The sequence below is a fragment of the Ambystoma mexicanum genome, chromosome 10 (assembly GCF_040938575.1).
Source record: "Ambystoma mexicanum isolate Mex_15411 chromosome 10, UKY_AmexF1_1, whole genome shotgun sequence".
Classification (NCBI taxonomy): Eukaryota; Metazoa; Chordata; class Amphibia; order Caudata; family Ambystomatidae; genus Ambystoma; species Ambystoma mexicanum.
In genome coordinates, this window is record NC_090932.1 from 1684555735 (window position 1) to 1684568856 (window position 13122).

At 46.3% G+C, this 13122-nt stretch overlaps 1 protein-coding gene across 1 annotated transcript in view; it reads left to right on the top strand.

Moving 5' to 3' along the window:
• The window catches only part of TMEM132B (transmembrane protein 132B), a 2267570-nt gene that overhangs the window by 1370959 nt on the left and 883489 nt on the right, over nt 1–13122 (top strand). The gene's annotated exons all lie outside the window — the stretch shown is intronic.

Genomic DNA, 13122 nt, shown 5'->3' on the forward strand with positions numbered 1-13122 from the left:
CACCTGTCAGCTCTGCAGCCTTGGTCTCTCTCCATGAGATTTCTTGCTTACTATTATACGATACCGGCGTCCATTTTCTCAACATGGCTGCATTACTCGCATTATATTTCCCTCTTTAGCAAGCTTCTACGTTGTTTCTTCTACCTTGCGTTTCTGTGGATATACATCTACTGCATCTCTTGTCACATATCTTGTTTGTGTACATGGTTTTCTTCATATCGGCATACATGTTTACTTTGTTGCTTCAGTTACAGCTTCATTCTTTGGGCATTCATACATCAGATTCAGTCTGTCTATGTAGTTTCTCTCTTTGTGACGTCACTTCTCTTCTGTTTGCCTTTACTTATAGCCTTTCTATGTCCTGTGGTGCCTGCCGACTCATGTTTACCATCTCAGTCAGGATACATTCGATACAGTTGTCTGCACGCATAACATCTTTCATACCTTCAATGTGGTATTGGGAAGATACCAGGTGTCATGCACAGTGTTTACTTGCTATTCTTCCAGAATGACAGAGGTGAGGGGGTGGGCTCTATACATGACGCGTACATCTGCCTCTCTACACTGCGGTACAGAGCTATGTGATGGCTCGGGAATGGGCGTTATGTCCCAAGACGGCCACTGAAATAAACAAACAAAAGTCATGCGCACAGACTCTGAAAGTCCCAGACCTGAAAATAAGGATCCAGCAGGGCCCACCACCAGGCTCCACCTGTCGCCGGAGTGTTTCTGTACATTCCATACACTCCGCTGCTGACCTCACACACTCATTCTGCTGCTGACCTCACACACTCATTCTGCTGCTGACCTCACACACTCATTCTGCTGCTGACCTTGCATGCTCATTCTGTTGCTGATCTCACACACTCATTCCGCTGATGACCTCTAAAACTTCTTCTGCTGCTGACCTCACATACTCATTCTGCTGGTGACCTTGCACACTCGTTTCGGTGCTGATCTCACATTCTCTTTCTACTGCTGACCTTGCACACTCGTTCTGTTGCTGATCCCACACACTCATTCTGCTGCTGACTGCACACACTAATCCCTGCAGACCACACACACTAATTTTACTGCTGACCTCACACACTCGCTCCATGGCTGACCTCACACACTTGTTCTGCTGTCGACCTTACACACACTCATTCCACTGCTGACCTCACACACTCATTCCACTGTTGACCTCACACACTTATTCTGCTGCTGACCTCACACACTTGTTTCATTGCTGACCTTACACACTCGTTCCGCTGCTGACATCACACTCTTATTCTGCTGCTGACCTCACACACTTGTTGCATTGCTGACCTCACACACTCGTTCCGCTGCTAACCTCACGCACTCACTCTGCTTCTGACCTTACACACTCATGACTATATCCAATAGCCAGCAGATGACTAATTACCACATCATGCTTAGTTGTACGGTTGAGTGGGGAAGGGAGGGTGGCATCTCAAATAAATGGCTCCGGCTCAGGGCCACTAATCCAAAGGTTGGCCCCTACATATCGCCAGCCATCCACTTTGGGTTGTTGCTGGGTGTCATCTGCACAGCGGCTGTAGTTGATGAAGTATTGGTGCAGGATGGCAGTCTGAGGAGCCACATACTTGAAGAGTCAGTGCTGGAGCAAAGCTACATTCTGGGGCATATCTAATATGCTGACCTTGTGAGGGGGAAAGCGGAAAGCAGGTTTTCTCGGTAGGTCAGAGTGTGGTGAAAGCAGGCACGCCAGTTGAGGGAAAGTCCTTTTCTTCCATGGATGGCTTGGAGTTTGCAAGGAGGATATGGTGAGATATCGATACTGCTGCCGGGCACTAAGAGGTCACAGAGGATCAATGCACGGGCCTGCGTGTGGCAGGTAGTGGTGCTTCGCGGATGTCGCTGCAGGTGGTTATAGTTCCTCTGCATTGACCATCACTCGGGTAGTGTTTTGCGATACAGGTGGGGCGTTGGGTGGTTACTGGATTGACCATCACTCAGGTAGTTCTCTGTGTTACAGGTGGGGCGTTGGGTGCTAACTGGATTGACCATCACTCGGGTAGTTCTCTGTGATACAGGTGGGGCGTTGGGTGGTAACTGGATTGACCATCACTCGGGTAGTGTTTTGCGATACAGGTGGGGCGTTGGGTGGTTACTGGATTGACCATCACTCAGGTAGTTCTCTGTGTTACAGGTGGGGCGTTGGGTGCTAACTGGATTGACCATCACTCGGGTAGTTCTCTGTGATACAGGTGGGGCGTTGGGTGGTTACTGGATTGACCATCACTCAGGTAGTTCTCTGTGATACAGGTGGGGCGTTGGGTGGTTACTGGATTGACCATCACTCAGGTAGTTCTCTGTGATACAGGTGGGGCGTTGGGTGGTGACTGGATTGACCATCACTCAGGTAGTTCTCTGTGATACAGGTGGGGCGTTGGGTGGTTACTGGATTGACCATCACTCGGGTAGTTTTCTGTGATACAGGTGGGGCGTTGGGTGGTAACTGCATTGACCATCACTCAGGTAGTGTTCTGTGATACTGGTGGGGTGTTGAGTGGTAACTGGATTGACCATCACTCATGTAGTGTTCTGTGATACCGGTGGGGCGTTGGGTGGTAACTGGATTGACCATCACTCAGGTAGTGTTCTGTGATACAGGTCAAGTGTTGAGTAGTAACTGGATTGACCATCACTCAGGTAGTGTTCTGTGATACAGGTGGGGCATTGGGTGGTAACTGGATTGACCATCACTCAGGTAGTTCTCTGTGATACAGGTGGGGCGTTGGGTGGTGACTGGATTGACCATCACTCAGGTAGTTCTCTGTGATACAGGTGGGGCGTTGGGTGGTGACTGGATTGACCATCACTCAGGTAGTTTTCTGTGATACAGGTGGGGCGTTGGGTGGTGACTGGATTGACTATCACTCAGGTAGTTCTCTGTGATACAGGTGGGGCGTTGGGTGGTAACTGGATTGACCATCACTCGGGTAGTGTTTTGCGATACAGGTGGGGCGTTGGGTGGTTACTGGATTGACCATCACTCGGGTAGTTCTCTGTGTTACAGGTGGGGCGTTGGGTGCTAACTGGATTGACCATCACTCGGGTAGTTCTCTGTGATACAGGTGGGGCGTTGGGTGGTTACTGGATTGACCATCACTCAGGTAGTTCTCTGTGATACAGGTGGGGCGTTGGGTGGTTACTGGATTGACCATCACTCAGGTAGTTCTCTGTGATACAGGTGGGGCGTTGGGTGGTGACTGGATTGACCATCACTCGGGTAGTTCTCTGTGATACAGGTGGGGCGTTGGGTGGTTACTGGATTGACCATCACTCGGGTAGTTTTCTGTGATACAGGTGGGGCGTTGGGTGGTAACTGCATTGACCATCACTCAGGTAGTGTTCTGTGATACTGGTGGGGTGTTGAGTGGTAACTGGATTGACCATCACTCATGTAGTGTTCTGTGATACCGGTGGGGCGTTGGGTGGTAACTGGATTGACCATCACTCAGGTAGTGTTCTGTGATACAGGTCAAGTGTTGAGTAGTAACTGGATTGACCATCACTCAGGTAGTGTTCTGTGATACAGGTGGGGCATTGGGTGGTAACTGGATTGACCATCACTCAGGTAGTTCTCTGTGATACAGGTGGGGCGTTGGGTGGTGACTGGATTGACCATCACTCAGGTAGTTCTCTGTGATACAGGTGGGGCGTTGGGTGGTGACTGGATTGACCATCACTCAGGTAGTTTTCTGTGATACAGGTGGGGCATTGGGTGGTGACTGGATTGACTATCACTCAGGTAGTTCTCTGTGATACAGGTGGGGCGTTGGGTGGTGACTGGATTGACCATCACTCAAGTAGTTCTCTGTGATACAGGTGGATTGACCATCACTCAGGTAGTGTTCTGTGATACAGGTGGGGCGTTGGTTCGTTACTGGATTGACCATCACTCGGGTAGTGCTCTGTGATACAGGTGGGGCGTTGGGTGGTTACTGGATTGACCATCACTCAGGTAGTGCTCTGTGATACAGGTGGGGCGTTGGGTGATGACTGGATTGACCATCACTCAGGTAGTTCTCTGTGATACAGGTGGGGGCGTTGGGTGGTGACTGGATTGACCATCACTCAGGTAGTTCTCTGTGATACAGGTTGGGCGTTGGGTGGTGACTGGATTGACCATCACTCAGGTAGTGTTCTATGATACAGGTGGGGCGTTGGGTGGTCACTGGATTGACCATCACTCAGGTAGTTCTCTGTGATACAGGTGGGGCGTTGGGTGGTGACTGGATTGACCATCACTCAGGTGTGTGCTTGCCATTAGAGTGTGTCAGGCATTTCGTGTGCTGGTGGACCACTTCGAAGCCACATGAAATAACTTGACGTTGCAAATGCTGCTGACACTGGCAGGACTTCCACCACACGAGTCCTGCCGACGCCCAGGAGTGATGGCAGAGCGCAGCTGAAAGGGAGAAGTGTAGTGGGGCCTGCACGCGGCCAGAGCAGCTGGAGCTTTGTGTACAAGAATTGCAACAGATTGTGACACAGGAGAGTGGTGGCGACACATGGAAGGTCAGGGAGCATCCCTTGGTCCAGTTGTGAGCATCATCGATGCGGCTCACCAGCAGTAATGCCCACCTCGCAGCCTCTGGCATGGACCAAGTCCACCGTGTTGGTGGGGTACTTGGATTCGTACCCCTATCACTGTGGACTGCCCCATGTCATTTCATTGAGCAGAGGTGGTCATTGCACTGATTCGTGTCTATTTTGATGGGTGGTGTCCATTGAAGGGAACTAGAGACGCTAAACCATTGACAAGCTTGTTAGAGCTTCCATTCCTGAGGATGCCAAGCATCAGGGGCAGCTCGGGGATGGGAAGTGCTTGCCTATTTGATGATAGGTTTCTGTGACAGTTTGGAGCCTCAGAAGAGAACGAGTGCAGTAGCTCTGTGGCCATGTCAAGTAGGAGTGGGGTGGCCTTAGACCAAGAGAGCGGTGGGTGACCAGTGATGTTCATCTTGGACTTGAGTGAGGACAGAAGGTTGGGGTTGTGCCCACACTCATGGGTGGTTTCCTGTATTGGTTGGGTGGACCCCACGTGGTCCATGTCTTGGACCAGTCATTGAGCGCATGCTCTGTAAGTGCCACCGACCTAAAGGATAACCTCACTGAATTGGCAGAAGCTGTGGCTGAGGATTGTGAGGAATTGGGCGAGGATGTTGCACTACCCTGGCAAGGAAGCTGCTCGCTCAGGGAGGTGCCACACGATTGCCGCAACCAAGGATGACGTGGGACCGGTGAAGCATTCCAAAATGAAGGGGTGCTCATAGAAGTGAAGGTGGGACCAGGCCTCTGTGCAGAGCAACACACTTCCTGTTCCTCTGTGGCTTAATGTTTACAAAGATTCTTCTACTTAGGTGGTGCAAGGAACGATGGGTGGAGGTGAATTGAGTTGGTGGGACCCTTTCTGATGAGCAAGGGGACGATGGAGCCAGTTGAACTGTGGGTAGCGCCATGAGGCACTGGGCATAGATGAAGGCGCACTCTTTGAGAGAGGCGTATTTAGTCTACTGAGTGGGCATCAGCAGCCTAGCATCTCATAAGGGAGCGTGGGCTTGTAGACTGGCACAGTAAGGTGCCGCCTTGAGACCGAGGGTGCTTCAAGTGAACAGGGATATCTAAAACATAGTGCCCGTGCTTATAGGATTAGGAAAGGCTTGAAAAGGGGCATAGCTGCAGTTCCTGGCATGCCAGACTGCAGCTGAGTACCCATCAGGCAGGCAAGTCATGGGATTGAGAGAGCAGGCGCCCCATGCTGCCAGGTGCACACATGACGCTGGGACAATTCTTCCAAAAAGAGGTCCATATTTTGACTCGGCATCATTTTCAGTTGAAGATTTTCTGTTTCGTTGCTAAACTGGGCCATGAATTCCTGTTGATGACAAGGCCTGTGCCTTTGGAATTTCATAGGGGAGCAATCATGGGACTGCTGTATCCCAGTGGGATAGGCTCAGGGGAGGGTTTGAAAAGTTGATAACTCATTCCTAAGAGTGCTGGGTTCTAATAGCAAACTAGCACCAGTGTATATTGAATTCCAGTGGCGTGGAATTATGCCCAGAGCACAGTCCTCCCTCCCAGTCCCTGGAGCATTAGCACTACCCGGCCGCGCTTGCACGCGGAACAGACATACTCGTTGCCACTAAGTGTTTGGCCTCTTTGCGTTCTCTACACTTATATCTAGATCAGAACCTCGGGGTCTATGGTGTTTACAATGTGGGGTGGTGCTCTGCCCCGCTCCCAGTGCATGCTGGACCTCCATGGCTATGACCAGCAACCATTTGGAGGCTAAACCACCTACCGTGAAGTCTTGCAGTAAATAACACCCAGGACTTTTAGTGGGGTCCATGTTCATTTGTTAAATACATCATAGCTCTTCAGAGAACAAGTGTTCTGTATAGTAAGGTACTGTGTTACGGCCTGAATTCCTTCTCAGCAAGAGTGCCCTTTAATTGGTGAGTCCACTGCCAGCTACAGGTCTTGCCTTCCCGGTACATTATGAGTTCCCTGTAAGCTAGGGGTTCCTGTGGAGTGATGGGCCTCTTGCTGCTGGAGTTCCCTTTAAGGAAATGGACCTTTGGCTAAAGCTACCTTTGAAGGGACACGTCTCTTGTTAAAGCCAAAGAATTTGTCTCTTATTGGCTTTCTCTGTGCTTTGGAGGGCAGGTCGGGTTATAGTTGACTTCCCTTTAAGAGCAACATCACATACTAGTTATTATCCCTCTGTATGACAAGTCTCACGCTAACTGCAGTGTGAGCCTCAAGAGCAGAGTGTTACCATCCCCAGAAGCTCTTATTAGCAAGACTCCTTAAGCACAAATTGCTTACATCATGAGACGGTCTTAGTAGCTAAAATCCTTAAGAACAGAGCGTTTACATCAAAAGAAGGTCTCAGTAGTTAGAATCATTAGAGCAGGGTGAATCATCATGAGAAGGCCTTAGTAGCTAGAATCCCATCATGTGAAGGTCTCAACAGCTACAATCGTTAAGAGCAGAGTGTTTACATCCTGTGAAGTTCTCAGTAGCTAGAATCCTAAGAGCAAAGTCTTTACATGCTCAGAAGGTCTTAGTAGCTAGAATCCTTAAGAGCAGAGTGTATACATCATGCAGCAGTCTTAGTAGCTAGAATCCTTAAGAGTAGAGTGTTTACATCCTCAGAAGGTCTTAGTATCTAAAATCCTTAAGAGCAGAGTGTTTACATCATGAGACTGTCTCAGTAGCTAGAATATTTAAGAGCAGAGTGTTTACATCCTCAGAAGGTCTTAGTATCTAAAATCCTTCAGAGCAGAGTGTTTAAATCCTCAGAAGGTCTTAGTATCTAAAATCCTTAAGAAAAGAGTGTTTACATCATGAGACGTTCTCAGTAGCTGGAATCCTTAAGAGCAGAGGGTTTACATCATGAGATGGTCTCAGTAGCTAGAATCCTGAGATCAAAGTGTGTACATGCTCAGAAGGTTTTAGTAGCTAGAATCCTTAAGAGCAGAGTCTTTGCATCCTCAAAAGGTCTTAGTATTTAGAATCCTTAGAGCAGTGTGTTTACATCATGAGAAAGTATTAGTAGTTAGAATCCGTAAGAGCAGAGGGTTTACATCATGAGACGGTCTCAGTAGCTAGAATCCTAAGAGCAGAGGGTTTACATCCTCAGAAGGTCTTAGTATCTATAATCCTTAAGAGCAGAGTGTTTACATCATGAGAAGGTCCTAATAACTGTAATCCTTACAGCAGGGTGCTTAGATCATGAGATGGTCTCAGTAGCTAGAATTTTTAAGAGCAGAGTGTTTACATACTCAGAAGGTCTTAGTAACTAGAATCTTTAAGAGCAGAGTGTATACATCCTCAGAAGGTCTTATTAGCTAGAATCCATAAGAGCAGTGTGTTTACATCATGAGAAGGTCTTAGTACCTAGAATATATAAGAGCAGAGTGTTTACATCCTCAGAAGGTCTTAGTAGCTAGAATCCTTAGGATCAGAGTGTTTACATCCTCAGAAGGTCTTAATATCTAAAATCCTTAAGAGCAGATTGTTTACATCATGAGACGGTCTCCAGTAGCTAGAATCCTTAAGAGCAGAGGGGTTACATCATGCAACGGTCTCAGTAGCTAGAATCCTTAAGAGCAGAGTGTTTACATGCTTAGAAGGTATTAGTAGCTACAATCCTTAAGAGCAGAGTGTTTACATCCTCAGACGGTCTTAGTTTCTAGAATCCTTAGAGCAGTGTGTTTACATCATAAGTAGGTATTAGTAGCTAGAACCCGTAAGAGCAGAGTGTTTACATCATGAGACAGTCTCAGTAGCCAGAATCCTAAGAGCAGATGGTTTACATCATGAGATGATCTTAATTGCTAGAATCCTTAAGAACAGAGTGATTCCATCCCCAGAAGGTCTTAGTATCTAGAATCCTTAAGAGGAGAGTGTTTACATCATGAGAAGGTCTTAGTAGCTGTAATCCTTAGAGCAGAGTGTTTGCATCCTGAGATGGTCTTAGTAGCTATAATCCTTAAGAGAAGTGTGTTTACATCATGAGAAGGTCTTATTAGCTAGAATCCTTAAGAGCAGCGTGTTTACATCATGAGATGGTCTTAGAAGCTAGAATCATTAAGAGCAGTGTGTTTACATCATGAGAAGGTATTACTAGCTAGAATCCTTAAGAACAGAGTGTATACATCATGCAACAGTCTCAGTAGCTAGAATCCTTAAGTGCAGAATGTTTACATCCTCAGAAGGTCTTAGTATCTAGAATCCTTAGAGCAGAGTGTTTACATCATGGGAAGGTATTACTAGCTAAAATCCTTAAGAGCAGAGTGTTTACATCATGAGACTGTCTCAGTAGCTAGAATCCTTAAGAGCAGAGGGTTTACATCATGAGACGGTCTCAGTAACTCGAATCCTAAGTGCAGAGTGTTTACATCCTCAGAAGGTCTTAGTTTCTAGAATCCTTAGAGCAGTGTGTTTACATCATGAGAAGGTATTAGTAGCTAGAATCCGTAAGAGCAGAGTGTTTACATCATGAGACAGTCTCAGGATCTAGAATCCTAAGAGCAGAGGGTTTACATGATGAGATGGTCTCAATTGCTAGAATCCTTAAGAACCGAGTGTTTACATCACCAGTAGATCTTAGTATCTAGAATCCTTAAGAGCAGAGTGGTTACATCATGAGAAGGTCTTAGTAGCTGTAATCCTTAGAGCAGGGTGTTTACATTCTGAGATGGTTTTAGTAGCTAGAATCCTTAAGAGCAGTGTGTTTACATCATGAGAATTTCTTAGTATCTAGAAAAATATAGGAGCAGAGTGTTTACATCCTCAGAAGGTCTTAGTAGCTAGAATCTGTAAGAGCAGAGTGTTTACATCCTCAGAAGGTCTTATTAGCTAGAATCCTTAAGAGCAGTGTGTTTACATCATGAGAAGGTATTACTAGCTAGAATCCTTAAGAGCAGAGTGTATACATCATGCAACGGTCTCAGTAGCTAGAATCCTTAAGAGCAGAGTGTTTACATCCTCAGAAGGTCTTAGTATCTAGAATCCTTAGAGCAGAGTGTTTACATCATGAGAAGGAATTACTAGCTAAAATCCTTAAGAGCAGAGTGTTTACATCATGAGATGGTCTCAGTAGCTAGAATCCTTAAGAGCAGAGGGTTTACATCATGAGACGGTCTCAGTAGGTAGAATCCTAAGAGCAGAGTGTGTTCCTACTCAGAAGGTCTTAGTAGATAGAATCCTTAAGAGAAGAGTGTTTACATAATCACAAGGTCTTGGTATCTATAATCCTTAAGAGCAGAGTGTTTACATGCTCAGAAGGTCTTAGTAGCTAGAATTCTTAAGAGCAGAGTGTGCCCCTACTCAGAAGGTCTTAGTGGCTAGAATCCTTAAGAGCAGAGTGTTTACATCCTCAGAAGGTCTAAGTAGATAGAATCCTTAAGAGAAGAGTGTTTACATCCTCAGAAGGTCTTAGTATCTAAAATCCTTAAGAGCAGAGTGTTTACATCATGAGATGGTCTCAGTAGCTAGAATCCTAAGATCAGAGTGTTTACATGCTCAGAAGGTCTTAGTAGCTAGAATCCTTAAGAGCAGAGTGTTAACATCCTCAAAAGGTCTTAGTATCTAGACTCCTTAGAGCAGTGTGTTTACATCATGAGAAAGTATTAGTAGCTCGAATCCATAAGAGCAGAGGGTTTACATCATGAGACGGTCTCAGTAGCTAGAATCCTAAGAGCAGAGGGTGTACATGATTAGATGGTCTCAATAGCTAGAATCCTTAAGAGCAGAGTGTTTCCATCCTCGGAAGGTCTTAGTAACTAGAATCCTTAAGAGCAGAGTGTTTACATCATGAGAAGGTCTTAATAACTGTAATCCTTACAGCAGGGTGCTTACATCATGAGATGGTCTCAGTAGCTAGAATCCTTAAGAGCAGAGTGTTTCCATCCTCAGAAGGTCTTAGTAACTAGAATATTTAATAGCAGAGTGTTTACATCCTCAGAAGGTATTAATATCTAAAATCCTTAGGAGCAGAGTGTTTACATCATCAGACGGTCTCCAGTAGCTAGACTCCTTAAGAGCAGAGGGGTTACATCATGCATTGGTCTCAGTAGCTGGAATCCTTAAGAGCAGAGTGTTTACATCCTCAGAAGGTCTTAGTATCTAAAATCCTTAAGAGCAGAGTGTTTACATCATGAGACGGTCTCAGTGGCACAAATCCTTAAGAGCAGAGGGTTTACATCATGAGACGGTCTCAGTAGCTAGAATCATAAGAGCAGAGGGTTTACATGATGAGGTGATCTCAATTGCTAGAATCCTTAAGAACAGAGTGTTTCCATCCCCAGAAGGTCTTAGTATCTAGAATCCTTAAGAGCAGAGTGTTTACATCATGAGACGGTCTTAGTAGCTGTAATCCTTAGAGCAGGGTGTTTACATCCTGAGATGGTCTTAGTAGCTAGAATCCTTAAGAGCAGTGTGTTTACATCATGAGCAGGTCTTAGTATCTAGAATATATAGGAACATAGTGTTTACATCCTCAGAAGGTCTTAGTAACTAGAATCTGTAAGAGCAGAGTGTTTACATCCTCAGAAGGTCTTATTAGCTAGAGTCCTTAAGAGCAGTGTGTTTACATCATGAGAAGGTATTACTAGCTAGAATCCTTAAGAGCAGAGTGTGTACATCATGCAACGGTCTCAGTAGCTAGAATCCTTAAGAGCAGAGAGTTTACATCCTCAGAAGGTCTTAGTATCTAGAATCCTTGGAGCAGAGTGTTTACATCATGAGAATGTATTACTAGCTAAAATCCTTAAGAGCAGAGTGTTTACATCATGAGACTGTCTCGGTAGCCAGAATCCTTAAGAGCAGAGTGTTTACATCCTCAGAAGGTCTTAGTATCTAGACTCCTTAGAGCAGAGTGTTTACATCATGAGAAGGTATTACTAGCTAAAATGCTTAAGAGCAGAGTGTTTACATCATGAGACTGTCTCAATTGCTAGAATCCTAAGAGCAGAGTTTTACATGCTCAGAAGGTCTTAGTAGCTAGAATCCTTAAGAGCAGAGTGTGTACCTACTCAGAAGGTCTTAGTAGATAGAATCCTTAAGAGAAGAGTGTTTAATTAATCACAAGGTTTTAGTATATATAATCCTTAAGAGCAGAGTGTTTACATGCTCAGAAGGTCTTAGTAGCTAGAATTCTTAAGAGCAGAGTGTGTCCCTACTCAGAAGGTCTTAGTGGCTAGAATCCTTAAGAGACGAGTGTTTACATAATCACAAGGTCTTAGTATCTATAATCCTTAAGAGCAGAGTGTTTACATGGTCAGAAAGTATTAGTAGCTAGAATCCTTAAGAGCAGAGTGTGTACCTACACAGAAGCTCTTACTAGATAGAATCCTTAAGAGAAGAGTGTTTATATAATCACAAGGTCTTAGTATCCATAATCCTTAAGAGCAGAGTGTTTACATGCTCAGAAGGTCTTAGTGGCTAGAATCCTTAAGAGCAGAGTGTTTACATCCTCAGTAGGTCATAGTGTCTAGAATCCTTAGAGCAGAGTGTTTACATTTTGAGGAGGTTTTAGTAGATATAATGCCTTCACTGGGATGTGAAACTCTCGTTTATTTGAATTCCTGTTAAATATATATTTTTGTGAACTTGAATTCTGTTCTTATCGCAGCCACATGTTTGCAATAGTTGTTGTTTTGGAAATCAAGCTCTCTGTGGATCTAGAGCTCACTTTTCTTGTGTTAACCTCTAACTATTGTTGCAGATGGCCTTTAGAACACACATAATTCCGATAATGGTTCAAGGGTTTTCATTCAAGTGCCTGAGTCCCTCTGAGAGGTGCGTGTGCTTAAGGGCCACCGTGGGAAGCGCCCGAGTTCCCCTGAGAGGTGCGTGTGCTTGAGGGCCACCATGGGAAGCACCAGAGGCCCTCTGAGAGGTGTGTGTGTCTGAGGGGCACGGTGAGAAGAGCCTGAGTCCTCGTGAGAGGTGCGTGTGCGTGAGGGCCACTGTGGGAAGTGCCCCAGACCCCCTGAAAAGTGCATGAGGGTCACTGTGGGAAGTGCTCGAGTCCCTCTGAGAGGTGCGTGTGCTTGAGGGCCACCGTGGGAAGCGCCTGAGTCCCTCTGACAGGTGCTGGATTTTTTGGGTTACTCTAGGCCTCCCTTGAAGTGGTGCTGGCACGTGGGGTTCACTGTTGGAGGTGCCAGATTGTGTGTGGGGGGTCACTGTGGGAATCCTTATGGGGGATCACTGTGAGTAAGGGTTGGAGCATGGGGTTCTTGTTGAGGTATTGCCGAGTGTGTGGGGGTCACTGTGGGAGGAGAAGATCGTGAGCCGGGCGTCTCTATGGGAGTCCTACTGAGAGGTGCAGGAGTGTGTGGGGTTCGATGTGGCTGTTGCCAGGTGGTGGGGCGAGGGGGTGCGGGAGGTCACTGTGTGAGGTACTGGAGCTTGGGACTAATGCTCAGGTGTGCCACAGTGTGCACGTCACGGTAGGGGTGAGGATGGTCGCTGAGTCCTTTTCAATGGTGTAGGAGTGTGCTGGGCACAGTGGGGTAGCAAGATCGGGGAGGGGTGTTACTGAGTGAGTCCTTCTGAACACTGTGGGTACTGTGC